Genomic DNA, 21,920 nt, shown 5'->3' with positions numbered 1-21,920 from the left:
ACATTGTGTTTTGGGCCATTTCCTTTTGTGGGCGCTAGGCCTACCCACACAAGTGAGGTACCATTTTTATCGGGAGACTTGGAGGAACGCTGTGTGGAAGGAAATTTGTGGCTCCTGTCAGATTTCAGAACTTTCTGTCACCGAAATGTGAGGAAAAAAAGGTTTTTTGGCCAAATGTTGAGGTTTGCAAAGGATTCTGGGTAACAGAACCTGGTCAGAGCCCCACAAGTCACCCCATCTTGGATTCCCCTAGGTGTTTAGTTTTCAGAAATGCACTGGTTTGCTAGGTTTCCCCAGGTGCCGGCTGAGCAGGTGACCAAAATCCACAGGTAGGCACTTTGTAAAAAATAACTCTGTTTTCTGTGAAAAAATGTGATGTGTCCACATTGTGTTTTGGGCCATTTCCTTTTGTGGGCGCTAGGCCTACCCACACAAGTGAGGTACCATTTTTATCGGGAGACTTGGGGGAACGCTGGGTGGAAGGAAATTTGTGGCTCCTGTCAGATTCCAGAACTTTCTGTCACCGAAATGTGAGGAAAAAGTGTTTTTTTGGCCAAATTTTGAGGCAAATGAATTGCTGTATACCCGGTATAGAATAAAAACCCATTGCAAGGTGCAGCTCATTTATTGGCTCTGGGTACCTAAAGTTCTTGATGAACCTACAAGCCCTATATACACAACCAGAAGAGTCCAGCTGACGTAACAGTATATTGCTTTCAAAAATCTGACATCGCAGGTAAAAGTTACAGAGTAAAAAGTGGAGAAAAATGGCTGTTTTTTTCACCTCAATTTGAATATATATATATATATTTTTTAATTGTTTTATTGTAAACAATATAAAGTGGTACATAATCCAAGAGGGATCAAGGTCCCAACATTTGTAAACGGTCATACATAGTAGGTCAAAGTATATAGGCAATAGATGGTGCAATGAAACATTGTCAGTTGTTCTTCGAAACTGTTGCCATGGTGATCACAGTAGTTATGCTGGTAGCATAATGGTAACAACCATCAGAGAGAGCAGGAAAGAGAGCGAAGGATAGAAGGGGGAGAGGAAATATAGGTCGGGGCTGGGGAACACGCAGTACTTTGTGTTATAAGGCATCTTCGTACAGGGGGGAGGCGGGGAAGGGAAATAGACCCTTATATAGGATGGTGGGGGCTAGGTTATAGTGTCGTCTAACCTTTCGGGGATGCGGGTTCGCTCCTCTCAGTGCTGGAATTCAGCTTGTAGGCTAGTCGCGGCGCCTGCATACAGTGTGTTATCAGATTACGGTCAGGCATCTTTATAGTGGGAAGCGGCCTGTCGGGATAGTAGTGTGCGCCTGGCTAGTGAGTTGCCGGGGTAACAGATCAATCTGGGTGTGATGACCTGGGTTCCTTAGCTTCTCTCGGCGGCGCTCATGCTTGTAGCTTAACGTTCTTATGCCGACTCTGATGTGTGGGTCTGTGATCGCAGGTTACTGAAAAGAGTGTAGGAGGCCTGGGATGCGCCCATGGGGGAGCTGAGGGAGGGAGAGGGGAAAAGGGCAGGCAGAGAGAGAAAAATGTAAAGAAGAAGGGAAGAAGGGACTAATGTAAAGAGAGAAGGAGAGAGGAGGTAGCCTGTCACGGGGAGGACAAGAAGCGGGGTGGGAGATGGGAAAGGGAGGGGGGGAAGCATGAAAGTGAGAATGTGAGACTGGAGGGAGAGGAGGGAGTGGTGGGTGATTTCAAGCGATCTACGGACATCCCCCAGTGAGGAAGGGAGCCCACACCTGGCCGAATACCTGGGCTTGGTCTTGCAGGTTATAGATGATTCTCTCATGCGTAACAATGCGGATCATAGCTGTAATCCATTCTTCCGGGGTTGGGGGAGCGGCCGATCGCCAGTGGCGTAGTATGCAGATTTTTGCAGTGGCTAGTGCTGTGTGAAGCAACCTCTTGTGCGGTCTGGTTAGGTCTGGGAGAGAGGTCACATCGTGCAGAAGTATGAGGGAGAGGGGAAGTGGTGCCGGAAGTACCATAGATTCAGCCAGGGTAGAGCCCACCGTATCCCACAGTGGTCGGACCACTGGGCAATCTATTAAGATATGTTTAAGGTCACAGTATGGTTCTGGCCATCGCCAATACTTCGCGTGCGGGAGGAGTCCTGTCCTGTGCAGTTTTACTGGGGACCAGTACCAATCATGTAGGACTTTGAAGAGGCAGAACTTTAAGCGTGCCTCTCGGGTGCCTCTGTCCAGAGCCTCTAGGATGTCTTCCCATTCTTCTAGGTCTAATGTCTGGTGCAGTCGGGTTTGCCATTTTAGACGTAGTGTGTCTGCAAGGGGTTGGGAGTAGAGCTGTCGCATGTTGTCCGCCACCATGTGTGTTAGGCCCGGATTGACCAGCACTCCCAAGTATTTGAGGGGTTTCGGTGTCCAACGGAACGGGAAGCCTAGAAGAGCTGCTCTTGTAGTCATCCGTGAGAGGGGAAGCGCCTCGCTTTTGTCCCAGTTAATGCTGTAGCCAGAGAGGATTGCAAATCCGTCGATAATCTCTAGCAAGGCAGGTATGGGTCTTTCTAGGTCCATAAGAGTTAGTAGGATGTCGTCGGCGTATAGATAGATTTTAGAATTGCCGACCGGGAGACCCGTGATGGAGGGGGATGAACGAATAGCCGCAGCAAGTGGTTCCATTGCTAACAGGAACAGGAGGGGTGAGAGGGGGCAGCCCTGTCGAGTACCTCTTCGCATAGGGAAGGGGTCAGAGAGAAAGCCTCCGCAATTGACTCTTGCCACGGGTTGCTCGTAGAGTAGCCGTATCATTGAAATAAAACTGTCTCCCAGACCGAATCTCTCCAGCGTTGTCAACAGGTAAGACCACTCTATGCGGTCGAATGCCTTTCCCGCATCCAGAGACAGGGCCAGTGCCTCCTCTTGTAGGTCTCTAGAGGCCCAAAGGGTATGGCATAAGGTGCGCAAGTGGTTCCTTGAGGTGCGCCCTGGTACAAACCCCACTTGTGTGTGGTGGATCAGAGACGGTATGACTTTGCGTAATCTATTGGCCAGGATACTCGCTAGGATTTTGATGTCACTGTTTAAGAGGGATATGGGTCGATAGCTGCAACACAGCAGGGGGTCTCTCCCGGGTTTTGGTATGACAGCTATCATGGCATTGTTGGATATGGCCCCCAAGGTTTGTGTTGAGCAGGCTTCGTTCAGGGCCTCGTGTAGTATGTCAATTGCGTCTCCCCCTATCCATTTATAAAACTCCGCCGGGAATCCATCCTCCCCCAGTGATTTGTGGTAAGGGAGGTCAGAGATGGCTTTTTCTGCTTCCTGCCTGCTTATTTTCCCTTCTAGAAGGTTGCGTCCCTCCTCGGACAGGGAGGGTAGATCAATGCCCGCCAAGAAGGTTGTACACTGTGCTGAGCTGGGTGCGTTCTCCGATGTATAGAGATGTTTATAGAAGGACGCAAATTCATTAGCAATGGCTTGCGGGTGCGTTAGTATTTCTCCAGAGGAGGCACGAATGGCAGGGATAGCAAGGGCAGCTGCCCTCTGCCGAAGCTGGGCTGCCAGCAGGCGTCCTGCCTTCTCTCCCTGTTCGTAATGTCTTCCTTGTAATCTCTGTAGGGCATACTCTGCCTGAGAGGTATACAGCTCGTTGAGGGCCATTTGGGCACGCTCTAAGTTTCGGCGCCCCGTAAGGGAGGGGTGCGCAGTATATTGCCTAGTGAACCGGTGTATGTCAAGTTCTAGAGCTGCCTGTTTCTCTTTTCTGTCTCTGTTCGCCAGTGCCGCGTCTCGCATAAGTTGCCCCCGCACTGAGGACTTGGCTGCGGCCCACATGATTCGGCTAGAATCCACGGAGCCTAAGTTATTTTGAGCGAAGGAGGCAGCATGGTCCTGTAGCTGCAGTTTGCCCTGGTGCGAGCGATAGCGAATCTCCAATGTTTACGACCCGGAGACACAAGGCCCAGGTGGATGGCTATGCAAATCGGGGAGTGATCCGAGAGGCCGCCCTCCAGTATGCGGGTCTGGTGAGTGCGAGCCACGAGGTTGTGGACAGAAGGAAATAGTCAAGGCAGGATTGGGTGCCATGTACTGGTGAGATGAAAGTGAATTCTCGCTCTGCGGGGTGGGTCTGCCTCCAGTGGTCTACCAGGCCATTGTCCGAAAGTATATCGGTCTGTAGGGCTCTATCTGCATTGTTACTAACATCTATAGGGCCCGTTCTGTCGAGTATTGGGTCTCTGGCTATGTTCCAGTCCCCCCCTATTACGTAGCGGGATGCCCCTATCTCAGTCAGGAGTCGATTGATTTGTAAGAAAAAGAGGCGTTTCGAGCCCGTTGGTGCGTAGATCGAACCCATTCACAGCGAAGAGGCACCCAACTTCAATTTGGCAAACACGTAGCGGCCCTCGGGGTCGACCCATGACTTAAGAATGGTATGCAGAGGGTTTTACGTATTAGTAGCGCCACGCCGCATTTTCTTGGGGTGGCCTTTGTGCTAGGGGAGGGGGGGGTACAACTAAACAAGGCGGTGCCCACCCAGTCGCGTCTCAGTTTGTCGGATTCCGGGCCATCTTGTAAGAGGGCAATGTCAGTCTGTTTGGAATTGAGATAGGATAGGACCTTTTTCCGCTTTATGAAGTGGGTAAGGCCGTTTACGTTCCAAGATATGATTCGCAAGGGTGGTGCTGGTCCTCTGGCTGTGTCGGACATCCGTGTGCCTTTTTTGGGGTCTGCCCGGCTATAGGAGCACTTGGGGCAGGGCAGGGAAAAGGGTGTTGAAGGAGGGTTGGGTTGAGGAGGGGAAGGGGGAGGGACTCGACAGAGGATCTAAAGCTGGGGGGGGATATGTGAAAAGAAGGGGTGGGGGGTGAACAGAAAGCAAGTGGGGAGTGGGTGAGGGGAAGAGGAAGAAATTAACTTCTAAAGGATAAGACAGGCAAGCGGGGCTGACAGAAAGAGGGGGAGTTAAGAAAAAATAAGAAAAGGAAAAGAAGAGAGAACGGGACACCAGTCCCGGCGATCTAGGACTGTAACCTGCGGGTCTAGTGCCCAGGACTATCGAGCTCCGCTGCCCGACCAGCGTGCCCCGGACCAAGGGAGGCGGCGCACGCACGACGCCTCGGCCCCCGTGGCCTGATTCTCCTATCTACCCGTGGATCCAGATGGCGTGTTAGGGCGGGGGGCGGAGGGGCAAAAGGGGGGGAAGGGGCCATGCATGGGACATGTGTGGTTTATACAGCGTGTTATATGGGGTGCGGGGGACGGGGGGAGTCAGCGCTGCATGGGTCTGTGGCAGTTTTGGGGGATAGTGTCGCGTAGCGTAGGCCGATTTTGTCGGTTCTTTCGAGTTTTGTCAGAACGGGGGGGGGAGGCGTGAGGGTAGAGGTGCGGTCAGGCTGCTGTCGTTGTGGGAGAGAGGGGTGTCACACTGCTGTTGCAAATCACTCAACACAAATATGATGATGCTTTGTACATCCTGATAAACACGTAGAAGCCGTAATTGAAAGTAATCTAAATTAAGACAAATTATTAGTGAGTGAAAACAGCGGAACAGTTCTGATGGAGTGCTCGAAATCTATATAGGCAATGAACAGGAGTTATGCTATTGAGAGAGACCACCCCCCCTATTTTTTTTTATTTCAGCTGTTATTTTCTGTAGGAAACACTTGTAGCATCTACACAAATGACCCCTTGCTGTATTCAGAATTTTGTCTACTTTTCAGAAATGTTTAGCTTTTTGGGATCCAGCACTGGTTTCTCACCCATTTTGGTCACTAACTGGAAGGAGGCTGAAAGCACAAAAAATAGTAAAAATGGGGTATGTCCCAGTAAAATGTCAAAATTGTATTGAAAAATAGGGTTTTCCAGTTCAAGTCTGCCTGTTCCTGAAGGCTGGGAAGATGGTGATCTTGCCACCGCAAACCCTTTGTTGATGCCATTTTCAGGAGAAAAAAACACGAGCTGCTTTCTGCAGCCCTTTTTCCCCATTTTTTTGAAAAAAACTAAATTTTCACTGTATTTTGGCTAATTTCTTGGTCTCCTTCATGGGAACCCATAAAGTCTGGGTACCTCTAGAATCCCTAGGATGTTGGAAAAAAAGGACGCAAATTTGGCGTGGGTAGCTTATGTGAACAAAAAGTTATGAGGGCCTAAGCACAAACTGCCCTAAATAGCCAAAAAAAGGCTCGGCACAGGAGGGGGAAAAGGCCTGGCAGCAAAGGGGTTAAAATAGGTTATTGCCATTTTCGCCAAAACTGTGTGTACTACTGTTTTAAATAAAAGTTCTATACTTTCCTGTGTGAAGTACCTTACAATTTATGTACCTACATAAATTCTGAATCTTGTGGTTCTAAAATAAATTAAGAAAATAATATTTTTCTATATAAAAACCTATTGGCCTGGAATTAAGTCTTTGAGTGTGTGTTCTCATTTATTGCCTGTGTGTGTACAACAAATGCTTAACACTACCCTCTAATAAGCCTACTGCTCGACCACACTACCACAAAATAGAGCATTAGTATTATCTTATTTTACCACTATCAACCTCTAAGGGGAACCCTTGAACTCTGTGCACACTATCTCTCACTTTGAGATAGTATATACAGAGCCAACTTCCTACAACTGTTATGGATTATTTGTTCTTTAAACGGCTGCATGTTGGTGGCAGAAATAAAAGGGGCAGCAATAAAAGGTTATTGTATAATGGTAGCCGTCAGTCTTGTTATGAAAGCTGGGATCACTCCTTGGGTCCCACAGTTGGGACATAATTGTATCTAATAGGACATAATAGGAATCTCCAAGATCGGGGGTATACGGAGAGTAAAGGGAATTAAATCATATGACCAACTTAAGGAGGAATAAGTGCTACATGATACAAAGTTCAAATACAAACTCTTGAATATACAGTACAGATGGAGCCATCGAAGAAGGGGGCAACTACAGAACACTGAAAAATAACTCACTTGAAGAAAAAGCACTGGTGGAGGCAAAGTGGCAGGAGGACTTGGCACTCTGAATGATAAGGAATGGGAAGAGGACAAATGGGTTCAGAGGAAAGTGTGGATTAAAGTAGGTTTTTGCCTTCTGTTTAAACTACTACACCTAACATAATATACTAGGGTCTTTCTGACTCAAAGCATTTGGCTGTGTGTAATTAAACCTCTACCTGGGTTGGCCAATGTGGTACTCCCTTCCACACTTGGTGGGAGTACCCAAAACATATCAGATTCTGGCACAAGGTTAGAGAACGTCTGGTAGAACATCTGATGGAAGTCATAGATCTACAAACAGAGTGGGGTACCAAAATTATTATGCTAAGAAAACCGGCAATCACGCAGAGGTATAAACACCGTTCTCTGTTGCAGGACTGGCGGTCACCAGCGGAGGTATTGCCAGACTAGGGGTCAAATTGCATGTCCCCACTTTTAGTCAGTTGTGCATGACAACTGATAAAGAAATGTAGGGAATGTGGCAGGAAATTCTCAGACATGGGGCAGATGGTGCTAGGCGAGTGATTTGGATTGACGTTTGTTTACAAGGATAGAGATGAAGGGGAGGGCAACAGAGATATAACAGCACTTTCAAGGATAAACAACTTGTTATGACTAAAGAGAGCAAAGCATACTATTCTATCCACTGGTAATACAAAGTGAAGGTGGACGAAACTAAGTTATTTTGTGTGTACCACAAAGGGAGCTTACATCTAAGATGCATGTCATGTATAATATGTACCTTGCTAACAACATTTACATATGTTTAAGTTTTACAAATTGGAAAGAGCGGCTTGTTAATAAACTCTGTTAAGGCAAGTAAACAGGTTTTTTTTCTACGTGGAATTTCACAGATTACACAGTAGCCAAGGGATTTGGTGTTGGTTCTTGCTCTGACAAACCCAGGGTAAAATATTCACCCTGAGAAAAAGCCTTTTTAGGCCCTCGTAGTTGAGGTTGTACATTGATTTGTATACTGTAATTATTTAACATATTTGTAATTATATGACAATGTGCTTGATACTTACCGTTTGAGAAAGCTTATGTTAGTACAGTTAAGCCTGGCTATTGTAACAAACAAATGGTGAAGATTTTTGTTCTGAGTGGCTCATGGGGAAAGGTGTGTCAGGTGCCACAGGTTTAATCTGTTTATAATGAAATGTTATGACACAGGCAGTAGGCCAGGTTATTTATAGTGAAAGGCATGTATTAAACCAAATAGGCCTTAAAGGATAGGATCTTGTAAGAAATTGGCTTATTAGTTGATGGAGACAATTACCCACCTCAAGTATAATCACTACCCTTGTCAGTGTAAACCACTTAAGTCACTAAATAAACCTGAGCCCAACTCTTTAGTAGCTATCGCACAGAGCAGACAGGCTTAGCTTAGAGGTAATGTGTAAAGTATACATACAGCACTAAAACAATAATAAAGTAAAAATACAAAGCAATAAAACTCCCCAGACCTAATTAGAGAAAATGGAGTAACATTTAATAAATAAAATGACAACAATCTAATGAGGGGAACAGTAGATATGCATTTTTAAAGCTTTAAGTGGAAATAGCACCAAGAAGCACAGAGTTCCAAAGACAGGTTGTGGTCAAAATAGAACAGGACCAATACACAATTTGTGGCAGACCATGATGGAGCAGAGGTTGGATACACTAGCTAGGTTGGTCCTGGTCAAATATTTTACCTTCTGACTTTAGTTCTTTAAGTCTTAATCCAATCCACCACAGGAGTACACTTCTAAAGCCCCCCTGAACCTCAGGGGAAGGACTTAGAAATTCACATGGTGGCAGGCAGAGGCCAACAGGAGAGTCTAATCCAGGTCTATTTGCCACTGGTCAACTGGGTAGTTGCAGGAAAAGGACTCTTGTTGTGCCCCCATAGCTTTAACAAGAGGTCAAGTTTTATGACCCTTGAAGTTCACTTGTTTGTCCTGGGTACAAAGGTTGAGTGCAGGTCCAGTTGTCAGGGCACTTTGAAGGTCACAGACAACAGGATCAATCCTCTTCTGTTTTTCCACAGGTCCAGAGAGTGTTCTGAAGTGGGTGCTGGAGGTGCCATCATTATGACTTGGACAAGCTAATGGCTGGGAATGGCCACTGGGGCTGCCCTAGCCCAAGGGGTAAAGGTTCCCATGGTTAACCCATAACCACTTTGGGCATTTTCAAGCTGGCAGAATTCTGCTACATTAAGATTAGGCTCTGAGTGTGTGTGTTTGGGTTGGCTGTACTATGGTAATTCTTGTGTAACTCACATTTAACATTAAAATCCAGTTTTCGGCAGCCCGTGTACCCCCCAAATGTCTGGAAGAACAAATCTCAGCTTTCAGCAAATTGCTTCAAATTTGGTGTTCTGTTTCCATCCTTTGAAGTGTTACATCTAAACCCAGCAGACTTGTCAAACAGGAACCCTTACTTCCAGGACTCACCAGATAAAAACAGTGCGAGAGGAGGGTGATCAGAACAACGACACGAGTATGTGAAATGGAGAAAAGATGCACAACTCTCATCTGATGTTTCTATAAAAAAGGAAGAGAAACTATCCCAACAGAAAGCACAACTCATTTCTTTTCGGAAGCTAATTTGGATACTACGCACCAATGGTCTACATTCTGGTTTGAATAAAATGGAGGACTGAACTGCACACATTTGAGGCTTATGAACTTGCCAGACACAGTAACCCTGTGTCTGTGGAACTTATCAGCTCTTTTGGATGTGACTTACCTTGCTATGGTGTACCACCTTAATGGTTGGTACCTTCTCAATTGTTAATTATAAGTATGTTATGGATCACTGTATACATATTCTATTGGGACTTGTTTCTGGTTATAGCTGCCTTGGGCGGTATTAGATCTGTAAGATGTCAAACACGCTATTCACTGTTTTTCTTACTAATCACTTATGCTATTTTCATTTAATGCGGTTGGCATGCCTTTGTAATTTTAGCATTTCTTGCTTTGAAATGTTCTGTATGGGCTAAGTAGTCCTACTCTGTTACTGGGGTTTTAAGGAACTTGTATGTATGCTTTTTCCTGGCATGAAGAAACACCCCATTCTAAGATGGCTGCCATGCTTTCTCCAACATTTTATTAAATTTTCTTCAGAATGGCCCCCACGCTAATTTAAATGCACTCCCTGGTTTATAATCTCTGGGTGTGCTATGCATGCACCAGGCATTATTTTCCCTTGCATGCTGGCACATGTGTACACTTGTATATTTTTTGGTGGGAGATACTGTTGGTATTATTTGGCTTTCTAACGCAGATTCTATTACAATTAGTAACTGGTTTGACCTGGTATAGAAGCAACTTCCCTTCCAGGATGGCCACCACATTTTCTGAACTTTTTAATCACATTCTCCTCAATATGGCTGCCATTCTTACTTTAAGGCAGTCCCTGGGCTACAAACACTATTCGCGCGGCATGTGACTGCTTTTGGCTTCTGGCTTTCTTTTCCAATAATTTGCTTGCATACGTACACCTTATGCTGTTGAGGTGAGTAATATAGCTGGTAACATGGATTATAAAATGCAGATTTTATTGCATGTAATAATTGGTTTGCCCCGCTATTTTCTAGTCTCTGTTGGTTCCGATGGGGACATCCATTAACTTGTGTTGTCCTATGGTCAGTTGGTAACTCTCATGTTGCACAATTGGTTCTATTACTGATAATTTGGTAGTAATTTGTTTTTTTGGGTTCCTGTAATTACTGCTAATTGCCCATTAAGGGCCTTGATTGAGGATCATAACTACGGTTGATTTATTGAGGACTTCCTAATTGACAGACGTCCCTACAAAGTATTATTCTGGTGGGTTGTACCATTAGAACCCTTCTGTTGCGCTACTTACTGAGTGATTAGTTTGCTTAAGCATGGAATGACTTTGCAGCTTCATGGCACATAACCTTGCATTGGTGCACACACAGAATAATAGTGATTGGTTTGTTTAAGCATTGATTGAGCTCACTATTTTTGTGACACCAGTGACTATATACATTGGTCCTGATTCCTTACTGTTCTAGGACACATTCAGGGGTTTCCTAGCTTCAATTATAATCCTGATCCGAGTGTTGGTACAGATCGAAACCCTGCATGGTGAATCTTTCCTGCATGTAATGCTTGGTGTGGCAGCACATTTATATTATACTATATAACAATATATAATCTAGTCCTTTTTTTCTTTTTTTCTTTCTCTTACTTAGCCTTTTTTCTTTTTTTCTTTTCTTCCCTTGCTTTTATAGGTCTTGGTTAGTCATGGACTACTTATTTGCATCTCAGGCATAATTTTAATGTCCTGATGATGATCCCTACAATCAAATAAGGGATCTAAATGTACAATAATTTATATTTTGACATGAGCAAGTGTACTGTACAATTGTGACTTTAACTGTGCTTTCTGTCACATGGGGTCTGCCTGAGCAATTATGATTTATGGTTTCTAAGACGGTTTTATTTTCCCACTACACTGTTTTCTTACTTAAGTTTAGAATAAATATACTGATTTATTGCATGTTTTCCACAGACTTCATTGTGATTCTATGTGGTATTTAAATCTTTAGTCCTTTTATCTAAGGGACCCTTGTTCCTTTATAAAATACTTGCCCCTGGTCCCATAATACCTGTGGGTTGTCCCATGTGTGTTTTAAAATTACCAACGTTTTATAGCAAGCACAAAATAGGGGTTGGTGCCCTCTCAATGGAAGGCAGTCACAGTGGTTCTGTTCTTAAAGAAACCATCACTAAACCTCTAAGTTATGACTAATTTCTGTCCTATATCCTTAGTCCTCCTGATGAGAAATATCTCAGAAGCAGTGGTCGACAAGCAAATGCTAGGTTTCTTGGAAGATAAACATCTTTTTCACCCTGTTCTTTCATGGTTCAGAAAGGGTCCTACCACCAAAACTGCCCTGCCTGTGGCAACAAATGACATTTGTTCCATTTTGAATATGGGCAGTGCAGCGGACCTCAAACTCCTCAACCTGTCAGCCACTTTTGACATGATCTCTCAGACTATCTTCCTGGATAAGCTAGCAGGTCTTGGGATTGTAGGTTCTGTGTTAAAATTGTTCTTGACATTTCTGCGGGGCAATAACTGCAGTGGGAATCCCACAGGGCTCCGCTGTGAGTCCAACATTATTCAACCTGTATGTCACTCCCCTGGCTAAAGTGATTGAGGACTATGGCTGTAGTTTCTTCGCCTACCCTGATGATACACAGCAGATCCTGAGCTTGAACATTAATCGGATCGCTTTCTGCATGTAGGGATCACATATCTGCTCACTTTGAATGGTGATAAAACCAAAGTGATTGTCTTTGGCAATCAGTCAATGTTGACTGATTAACAGTGGCCCATTAACTTGGGCCCTCTTCCCATCGTCCCCAATAGGAATGAGATGCTTATTCAAGGGCCTCTGTCATGCGACACTTTGCTACCAAAGAAGAGACAAATATATTAAAGAACTATTCCTTAGATATACTCCAAACTTTGAGATCCTCCTAAAACTAGAGTTGGAGGATGGATGTTTTCTTAATCATTCATAAAGTATGGAACAGAATGCCTTTCCAACTATGCTTCCAACCTAATTTGGTGAAGTTTAGGACAGATCTCAAAACCTATCTGCTTGATCTCAACATTTAATATGCCATTGTCTTCTTTTAGACCTCCTTTAGTGTACTATGATCTGTTTTGAGCGCTGGGACACCTCTTCTTGAGATACATCCATTTTATGCACTTTACAAGTGTACTACATAGACATATTTAGATGTCCGAGTGTTTTTTTGCTTCTATTTGTATTTCTTTAATTTATCTTTCATATGCACGTTGAGTTTGTGGATGGGTTAGTCAGTAAATGCAAGAAAGAGTCAGTAGATGGGTAAATAACTGTATAAGTGCTTGAATGAGTTGTGCAGTTAGTGAGTTTAGGCACTCAACTCATACATGCAGGCAGTTTCATCTTATAATTCAGATCTATATTTGGTTGGTTTGTTCTATTTGGCATGTTTCGTCTTGTGAAGCACATAACATACTTTACTGTTTTCAGAATTTCCACAAAAATGAGGCAAAGTTTTCGCCTTCTCTGTGTCATATTCTTTGCAGAATGAGTAAGCACTCAAAATTCTTTTTTTTCTGCAGGATAGCTTATCTTCCAAGCATCTGACATCTATGTATGTACCTCCTTTGAGATGCCCAGTTTCATCTTCAGTTTGTGGACACTCAGTCTGTATTAAGTGAGTATTTGTCTGAGGGTTGCACAAAAGTCAGAAATTCTGCAAGCTTGCAAGTATCCTGTATCATTTTGGTTTGCTGTATTAACCCACCTGTAGGCTATGTGATGGCTTTCCAAGGTAAGTTTCAGATTTCTAAAATACTTTTCTTCCTGTATGTGGCTTCCCATAGTGTGATACTGGCAAGTAGTGATGCTGGGAGGTGCTGGCATTGTGGCATAGCAGTGTGGTAAATATTTGGTGGCACTGTTTAGTTGGTCATATAGTGTCTGGTAGTTCCGAATTTGGGCAGCTCTGTAATGCATGCAAGAATTTTTAAATGTGCTTCTGGATTTTGGACTTTGAGTAATAAGAGGAATGTAATTATTTGTGCTTTGCACCTGTGATTTGGGTAGATTTTGTGGATACACAACACGTTTAAAGAAACTGGGGTGCAGGTTTCTGAGGTTTTTTTCTACAATTGCTTTGTACTCCGTGTTTGGAGTTGGACACCAGACTTCACTTCCATGTAGTGTGAATGAGGAGATAACATCATTCTTTTGTTTTAGCATTGGTTTACTGGTGAAATAAAATAGACTTGGTTTTATTTAATAGTATGAAGTGCATGAAGGGATTTATTTATAGCTTTGTACTACTGGATCGAGGTGTGCACCCTGAATACTGAACCCGCAATATAGGTGGGACAGAATATTGAGGAAAAAATAAAAGAAAAAGAGAATCGAAAAATAAGTAAGCTTAGGTTTTCTATAACCAACTCCACATATATCTACCTACAAGGTACATATAGCCTCAAGGCACTTAGATATGGAGTTATGAACATTATATCTATTCTTCCCTATATGCACTTACCTTCCAGTACATTGTTCCTAGATATTCTTGTATCTCAAGAGTGTTGCTGTCAATATTCAGATGTACAACCCTGGATTCAACTTCCAGGTGCAATTATTCTACTCCAAATGTAAGCATAGTCTGTAGTGTGTTTGTCTTCTGAACTATCAAGGAAGAATGTAGAAGGGGGCGTGGCCAAGATGGGGCGAGATCACACACCTCGCACTGAGGCTCTGATACTTTCTGGGCCCCAACGTCCCAAAAGGTAACTTTCCTTCCAGATCCGGAGCCCCGATTATCCAGATGACCTTCCTCACGGTCCTCAGTTACGAAACATCTTGAGGAAAACTCAACTGAGTGCATTCATGTGATGCTTTGAGTGAAAGGCCCGAAGCGCTGCCTGCCTGTGACACTCGGAGCTGCGGCGGCCTACTCCCACTGATCACAGCTGCAACGTCTCCCGCCCTGTGGTAACTTCAGTGGTTGGGTGGGGCAACACCGCAGGGGCAATTGTTTGTGTTCTGGATGTGGTGGTGGCAGCCCCACCGCAGTGTGCGGTTGTTTCTGCCAGACGGCCGCTGACTTCAACGTTAAAGAGCGCATCTCCAGCTCATTAAAGAGCTTTAATGCCTTTCTGTCTGAAAGGCTGTGGGGGTGAGAGCTGCCGCCGCATGCTCGATTTCCAGCGCAGACACCTGCAGACTTGTGCTTAACAGTGGACGCCTTCCTTCTGGCCGGCAGAGCGCATCGGGGTCATTGAGGACCAATTCCTTGCAAAACCCTCACAAAAGGCCATATTCCCACATGGCCTTAAACATCCTGCGGCACTCGGCCCCTTAGAGGAATAACTTTGTGATTTAAAGGGGCAGACAAACTACATTATCACCAGGAAGATTCTACTTGCCAGGGTCGATAGAGCCCTACTCCAGTTAAAACTCCCTGGAGGCCCCCTGAGCCTCGACATCTGGGCCTATGCCCATCCCTGCACAGCCTGTGCAGTGCATCTTCCTCCATTCTTTTCCATAGGACACTAGTGTGGCTAGTCTGATTTTTTACTGGTATGTGTTAAACTAAGAACTTACTTACTGGCACTGACTATACCCACCATCAGGCCCACAGCAACCCTTTTGTAAACAGCATGCTATAATGACAGCCCTTTCGTGCTCCACGATGGGATGCTCGAGCACTGCTGGAGTGTGAAATGCACCTCCATGCCCTGAAGTCTTTGCTGTATATGCATTAGTGGATCAGCAATCTGGGACTGTGGTTGATGATTGTGTACTGACTTTGGAGTCCATGAAGTTCACATCATGGAGAGAGTCATCCTCGCTAGCACTAATTTGTGAGTATTGCTTCAGGGTCTCCCCTCTCGGGGGAATGCTTGATATGCTCTGTGCATGCAATCTGTGCCTTTGCCCCTTAGGGACGCTCCTGGCTCAGGAGGGGCTGGGGTCTCATGGTTACATGGTGCCCCCGAAAGAGTCAAAACCCCCTCCCCAGAAATTCATTATAGCCATGCTCTTGGCCACTCCGTCGATGGCGGATATGATGCTCCACCTGGAGACCACTTTGGAGAAACATACAGCTGTGTTCTACAAAGTCCTGCAGGCCATACAGGACTCCAAGACTGCAATGGAAACACTGCTGGGGACGATTCATATCAGACAAACAGTAGGCTATGGCGCTGATCAAGGTTAGACAGGTGACCCGTAATGTGCGCCTTAAATTCACCCAGTTTAATTACCTCCACCAGACCTACTTAACTGACTTCATGCGATGTTACCGGAGACGACGCCCACTTGCCCAAGGTGTGGGCATGATGACGCCACGTTTTACATTTGGTGTGGGAGTGCCTTCTATTGGTACGGACCTGGAATCAGATATTGGAATACACATCTGCAGTGATTGATACACAATTACGCCCTGACCCGTTGTTTTGTCTACTGTGAGTTACTAAGCACTTGAAACACTCAACACACTATTTACGGCCGGTGGATCTGGCGTTAACACCGTTTAAGAGATTGATAGCCATGTCCTGGAAGGTAGCGCAACCACCTAAGGTTATGGTGTGGCTTCTAGTGACATATAAATGGGAGGTGGCGGAGGCAGATGCTTTGTTATTTGCTCTTATTGGGCAGGTGATGCAGGAGCCACCACACTGTGGGATACTGTTGGATTGTGTAATAATTACGTGCAGGCGACAGCTCGTGCATTAGGCACTATGATGTATGTTGGAATGTAGACGGGGAGGATTCCGAGGTGGACCATTAAGAAGGCTGGATAGACTGGCCTAGATGTGAGCTGTCATGTCCTGCTGTCACGAAGAAATAAACTTAAAGTTACAACTTAAGAAGGTGTGACTTCTTATCAGTGGCGACGAGCGTGACTGCAGGATCCCCACGGGTGTTCCAGGGAGCAGTTGATCTGTCACAGTTTCGATCAGCTGTCGGAGTGCTGCCTGGACGGGTCGGCTGGCGTGTGGGTCGATTTCGGGGCAACATCCTGGATACAACGCCTGAATCCACACCACGGATGGCCTATGGAGGAATTGTCAAGGGCTACATTTTCTTGCGGCCCGCACACGCGCATCATGTAGTGCAACAGTTTATTTCTGCGCACCCCAGCCCGATGTCACGATGACCTAGCGTTCGTCAGTGTGCGTTCACGGTGATACGCACACCAACGTCAGAAGCACGGCTGCCATTTTGAGATGGACATCTAACGCTTGTGCTACTGTGCTTACTGTGTATAAAGACTGACATTTATCTTTTGTGGCACGTACATGAAGAATTGTACAAGGTGCGTGTCATCAGTGATACGCACACCATTGAAGCAGCATGTGTCACATTATTAAAGTGATACGCACACTTTACAAGAATTGCAAAAGCAATATGATTTAGCCATCCAGCCATTTTAGAATAAACCTTATTATATCTGCAACTTCTCCAAGTCATTCATTTCAGTTTCTGGTACAGTCATTTCTAGCACAATGCGACAATCTATCATGCGACCTTCTGCATTTGTTCCCAATCCATTTTCACCTGATTCTGACTGGGAACAGTGGAAGGAAACACTTGAAGCGCATCTGGATGCACTAGAAGGAGATCATTTCACACATTAAAGGAAAGTTGCAATATTAACACATTGTTTGGGTACTGAAGGATGGAAAATACTTAAACATATACCCAAAGAATTGGTATTAGTAATAGAAGGTGAAGGAGACGGAATTGGGGATGAATATGAGACAGCAATTACATCTTTTGATACAAGATTTAAAAAATGTCACTTTAGAAAGACATAAATTCTAAGGAAGGGTGCAAGTAGATGGTGAATCTGCATTAAGTTATGTAGGCACACTAAGAATCTTACCTATTTCCTGTGAATACAGGAATTTTGAAGAAGAAATGATAAGAGACCAATTAGTAGAGAAGACCAATAATAAGAAAGTGCAAGAAGAAGCTTTATTATCAACACCCAATTTTACCTTACAAAAGGCATTAGAAGTGGCCACAAGAATTGAAAGTACTATGTCTTACATGGTGCAAATGGCAACTACGGAAAACAAAACACAGCCTCAACCACAGGGTGTGCTACCTGTTAAAAGTAAGAATAAGACGTTTATAAAGAAGGAAGGCCAACAAAGGCAGAATATGAGTGGTAAATTAGAAAGAAGTTATTCAAGCAGACCGACAGAGTGTTTCAGATGTGGTAGTATTTCACATTTAGGTTATGCTAAAATAGGTCCTGCCATTGATAAAACATGTGCTAAATGTTTTAAAAAAAAGAAACCCTTTGCTAGGGTGTGTAAGTCATCTGTAAGTCAACCCAATTCGAACAAAGTGAATGGCATAGATCTGAACGACGAACCGCCATCTACTGAGGAAGATGGAATATGTGTCATTAGCGAAGCTGAGTCACCAGCATAAGAAAAGACTGTACATGGATCATAAAGACAATTTTGCCAAGTAGTAATAAATGGGATAGAAGTGAGGGTTATGGTGGATTTAGGATCCCCATTCACTCAATTGAGTGAAACAAATGGAATGAGTTATTTAAAAACCAAGGATCTGCATTAGGACATTCCAGAATACAACCAGTGGAATATGGAAGGAAAATATTTGAGTTTTTAGGTGAATTTGATGCTGAATTGATATTCAAAAGTAATGTGACACGAGGAACTGTATGTGTAACCAAGGATGAGGCATGTCTTCTTGGATGGCGTGGCAAAGGGAACCTAGAGGTATTGTTAGAGCCGAACAATCCAGAACTGGTCATAATGAAACAAGAGTATGTACAAGTGTCAACCATTAAGCCTAATAAATGGGAAGATCAGCATCCAGAAATGTTCTATAATAAATTGGGTTTGTTCAAGGGATTTGTACACAAAATAAAAGTAAGAGAGAATGCTCAACCAAAGGTTCATAAGGTACGTGAGGTACCATTAACTTTGAGGGAAGATCTTAAAGAAGAACTGGACAAGCTGTGCAAGATAGATGTTATTGAGTCTATTGATTCGTCAGATTGAGTTGCACCAGTTGTGTTAGCTCGGAAAGCCAATGGATCCTTATGGATGTGTATGGACCTGCGAGACCTGAACGAACAGATATGGGTAGTTCAAAATCCTTTACCCAACATAACTGAAATGTTGTCTTCTATCAAAGGTGGCAAAATATTTACTTTATTGGATATGACGTCAGCATATCATCAGATCAATCTGCACACCAGCTCAAGGCAATACACAACATTCATTACTCCTAATGGCTTATTCCAGTTTAAACACATGCCTTTCGGGCTGGCATCGACTTCAGCAGTTTTCCACAGAACTGTTGAAAGTATGTTTAAAGGCATGCACAGCGTGAGAGCTTTTCAGGATGATATTTTAATATATGGTAAAGATATGAGTGAGCATGATGAGAGATTGGGTCATGTACTGGACCTACTGAAGGAGAAAAATATAACTCTCAGTCGAAAAAAGTGCCATATAGGTGTGACATCTATAAATTATTTAGGATTTGAAATATCTGAAGTGGGTATTAAACCTAAAATCGGTCTAGTCAGGGTAACAGAAGACTTTTCTTGTCCTGAAAATAAAGATCAGTTAAGGTCCTTTATGGGTTTAATCGAGTTTAACTTGAGATTTGTACCTAATTGTTTAGAGAAAACTTTCAATTTGAGAAATCTATTAAAGAAAAATTCCAGGTTTGTGTGGGATGAGAGTTGTGATAAGGAATTTAAGAGTATTAAGAAGGAAATAGCTCATGCTATTCCGTTGAAACCTTTTGATACCAAGGATCATAATTATGACTGATGCTAGTCAGAAAGGGTTAGGTGCGGTGTTGATGCAGAAAAGAGGGAGTAGTGGTGTTTGCTTCAAGGAGTTTGAGGGGTGCAGAGGCTACTTATTCTGTAATTGAACGAGAAGCTTTAGCCTGTTGGCGGAGCATAACACATTTCAGACAATATGTATAGGGCACACGATTTACTGTGAGGAGGGATCATAAACCTTTAGTACAATTGTTCACAACGAGAGGTGCTGAAAAAGCTACCTCGAGAATCACCAGGTGGCAATATAAGCTGGGTGAGTACAACTTTAAAATTGAATATATTGCTGGGAAGAACAATGTGTTAGCAGATTGCTTATCTAGATTGACAGGTGATGATTCTAGTGAGGGTAATGGGAATAACAGAGAAGATGGTGACAGTGTTGATGGTGACGTTGCTATATGTTCTATAGGGGATCATTTACAAGGGACTATTTCAGAACTAGAATGGAGAGATGTGTGTGAATCTGATCTAGAGCTTAAAATGGTCATGCAAGGTGTATCGCTTGGATGGTCCAAATGGAATTTTAGAGATGAATATGGGAGTAAGTACAATCATGTTTTTGATGAGTTATCCACAGTGAACAACTTGCTCTAAATCCTTAGTGGTACCTCAAGGCATGAGAAGTAAGGTGTTAAACTTGGCCCATGAAGGTCACATTGGCATGCGTGCAATGAAGAGAAGGATTAGGGAAAGTTTCTGGTGGCCTGGTGTAGATAAAAGTGTAGAACATTACGTTATAGAGTGCATGAATTGGCATGCACTTTGGCCATCAGTGACAAATCTCAGGTAACCCTTCCGAGTCCTGAAGAAGCTGTCAAGGTTCCTGAAAAGGCTTGGGGTAAACTGGCATTGATATCCTATGAATGTTGCGAATGGAACTCCAGATTATGGCATAGTCCTAATAGATTATTACAGCCGTTGGCCTGAAGTAAAGTTTGTGAAGGTGTCAAAGTAATATAATAAAATGGTTGGAACATATTTTTGCGAGAAAGGGTATTCCTGATGAGATTCTAACGGACAGTGGCAGTCAATTTACATTGGAACAATTTGAAGAATTTTTAGTTTTCTTGGGCATAAAACACACCAAGACTTCTTTGTACCATCGTAGAAGTAATGATCTTGTGGAGAGGATGAACAGTTATAAAAGAAAATATACAATTGTCCAAAGTGAGTGGGTTAAATTGTAAATCTGAGATAAAAAAAATTGTTATGGGCTGTGCGTACAACAAACAATGCTGATACACAGGTTTCACCTTTTATATTATTGCGTGGTCAGATTCCCACTCCCAAATGAACAAGAGAATGGATAGGTCAATTTGAGCTGCAGAAGAAGAAGGTTGAAGATGTGTTGAGGAAGAGGGAGTGTGCACAAAAGAGGTATGTTCAAGCTCATCACATGATGGGAAACTGGAGATTCAAATGGAAAGTAGGGGATGAGGTGAAAGTGAAACGTCCGAGAATTGTTTCCAAGGGACAGTCGAAATTTTCAGAAATGAAGAAAATTGTACAAATGAAAGACAGTGTCATAAAACTGGAAGATAGAAAATGGTGGAATAAAGAAAAAATGTCTATATCCAGAACTCAGGGTTCTGGTGAAGACATAAATACAACGGTGGGAGGGAGCGACCAAGTCAAACGCAAGTTCTCCAGTAGAGTCATCAGATCGCCGGGAAAGGTTAAAGATTACATTATGAATTAATAATGATGTTCATCCAATATTGATTTGACATGTGGAATGTACATATGTTGTAGCTCTGTTGTTAAGTCATGGTATATTAATGCAAAATGCTTTGGCATTTTTGTTTTGTCTTAACATACGGGGGAAGATGTGTTGGGTTGTGTAATAATTACGTGCAGGAGACAGCTCATGCATTAGGCACTATGATGCATGTTGGAATGTAGGTGGGGGAGGATTCTGAGGTGGACCGTTATGAAAGCTGGAGAGACTGGGCGAGATGTGAGCTGCACTGTCCTGTTGTCTCGAAGAAATAAAATAAAGTTGCAACTTACCAAGGTGTGACTTCTTATCAGATACATATGTCCTTAAATTGTTTGATAGGCTACACCATCCCCCCATGATGTGCCTTTCTTCAGGCCCTCCTGCGACTGTTGATGGCATGGGAAGGCTCTTGGATGATATCTCTCCCTCCATTCCAAGATGCTTTCATTTGTACAGGCCATCCAGTAATGCCCCTTGTGGCTCTTCCCATGCCTCCTTCCTCGCTCTCCCTGAGATCCCTCTGGGTCATTGATAGGATATAAATTGATCCCCTTACTGTTACTCCTCCTCCCTCTACTCTGACAAGAAGACCCGTCCGACCCAGAAACCAGCATTAAGATTGTTATTGTGGTTATTGATAGCTTCTCTTGGCTTTTGTCTCTATACAATTTATTTGATTGTGTTAACCTATGCGTGGAACCCCATGTACTCTAATTTGGTAAGCACCACAACACACTGGACAGTTGCTCTCTCGGGTTCCCCACTAGGTTAATGAATAACATACGATAGCAGCCGCGATGTGCTTATTTTTTAATTATGTACCTTGGAAACTGGGTGGTGGGTG

At 43.7% G+C, this 21,920-nt stretch overlaps 1 long non-coding RNA gene across 1 annotated transcript in view; it reads left to right on the top strand.

Moving 5' to 3' along the window:
- The window catches only part of LOC138299693 (uncharacterized), a 331,880-nt gene that overhangs the window by 285,678 nt on the left and 24,282 nt on the right, over window positions 1-21,920 (top strand). Inside the window, exon 4 of the long non-coding RNA XR_011204811.1 lies at window positions 13,112-13,206. This is a non-coding gene — a long non-coding RNA (uncharacterized lncRNA). The remainder of the gene's footprint in view (window positions 1-13,111; window positions 13,207-21,920) is intronic.

The sequence above is a fragment of the Pleurodeles waltl genome, chromosome 6 (genome assembly GCF_031143425.1).
Source record: "Pleurodeles waltl isolate 20211129_DDA chromosome 6, aPleWal1.hap1.20221129, whole genome shotgun sequence".
Lineage (NCBI taxonomy): Eukaryota > Metazoa > Chordata > Amphibia > Caudata > Salamandridae > Pleurodeles > Pleurodeles waltl.
The sequence above is the reverse complement of the archived record's forward strand: the minus strand, read 5'-3'. Positions and strand labels throughout refer to the sequence as shown.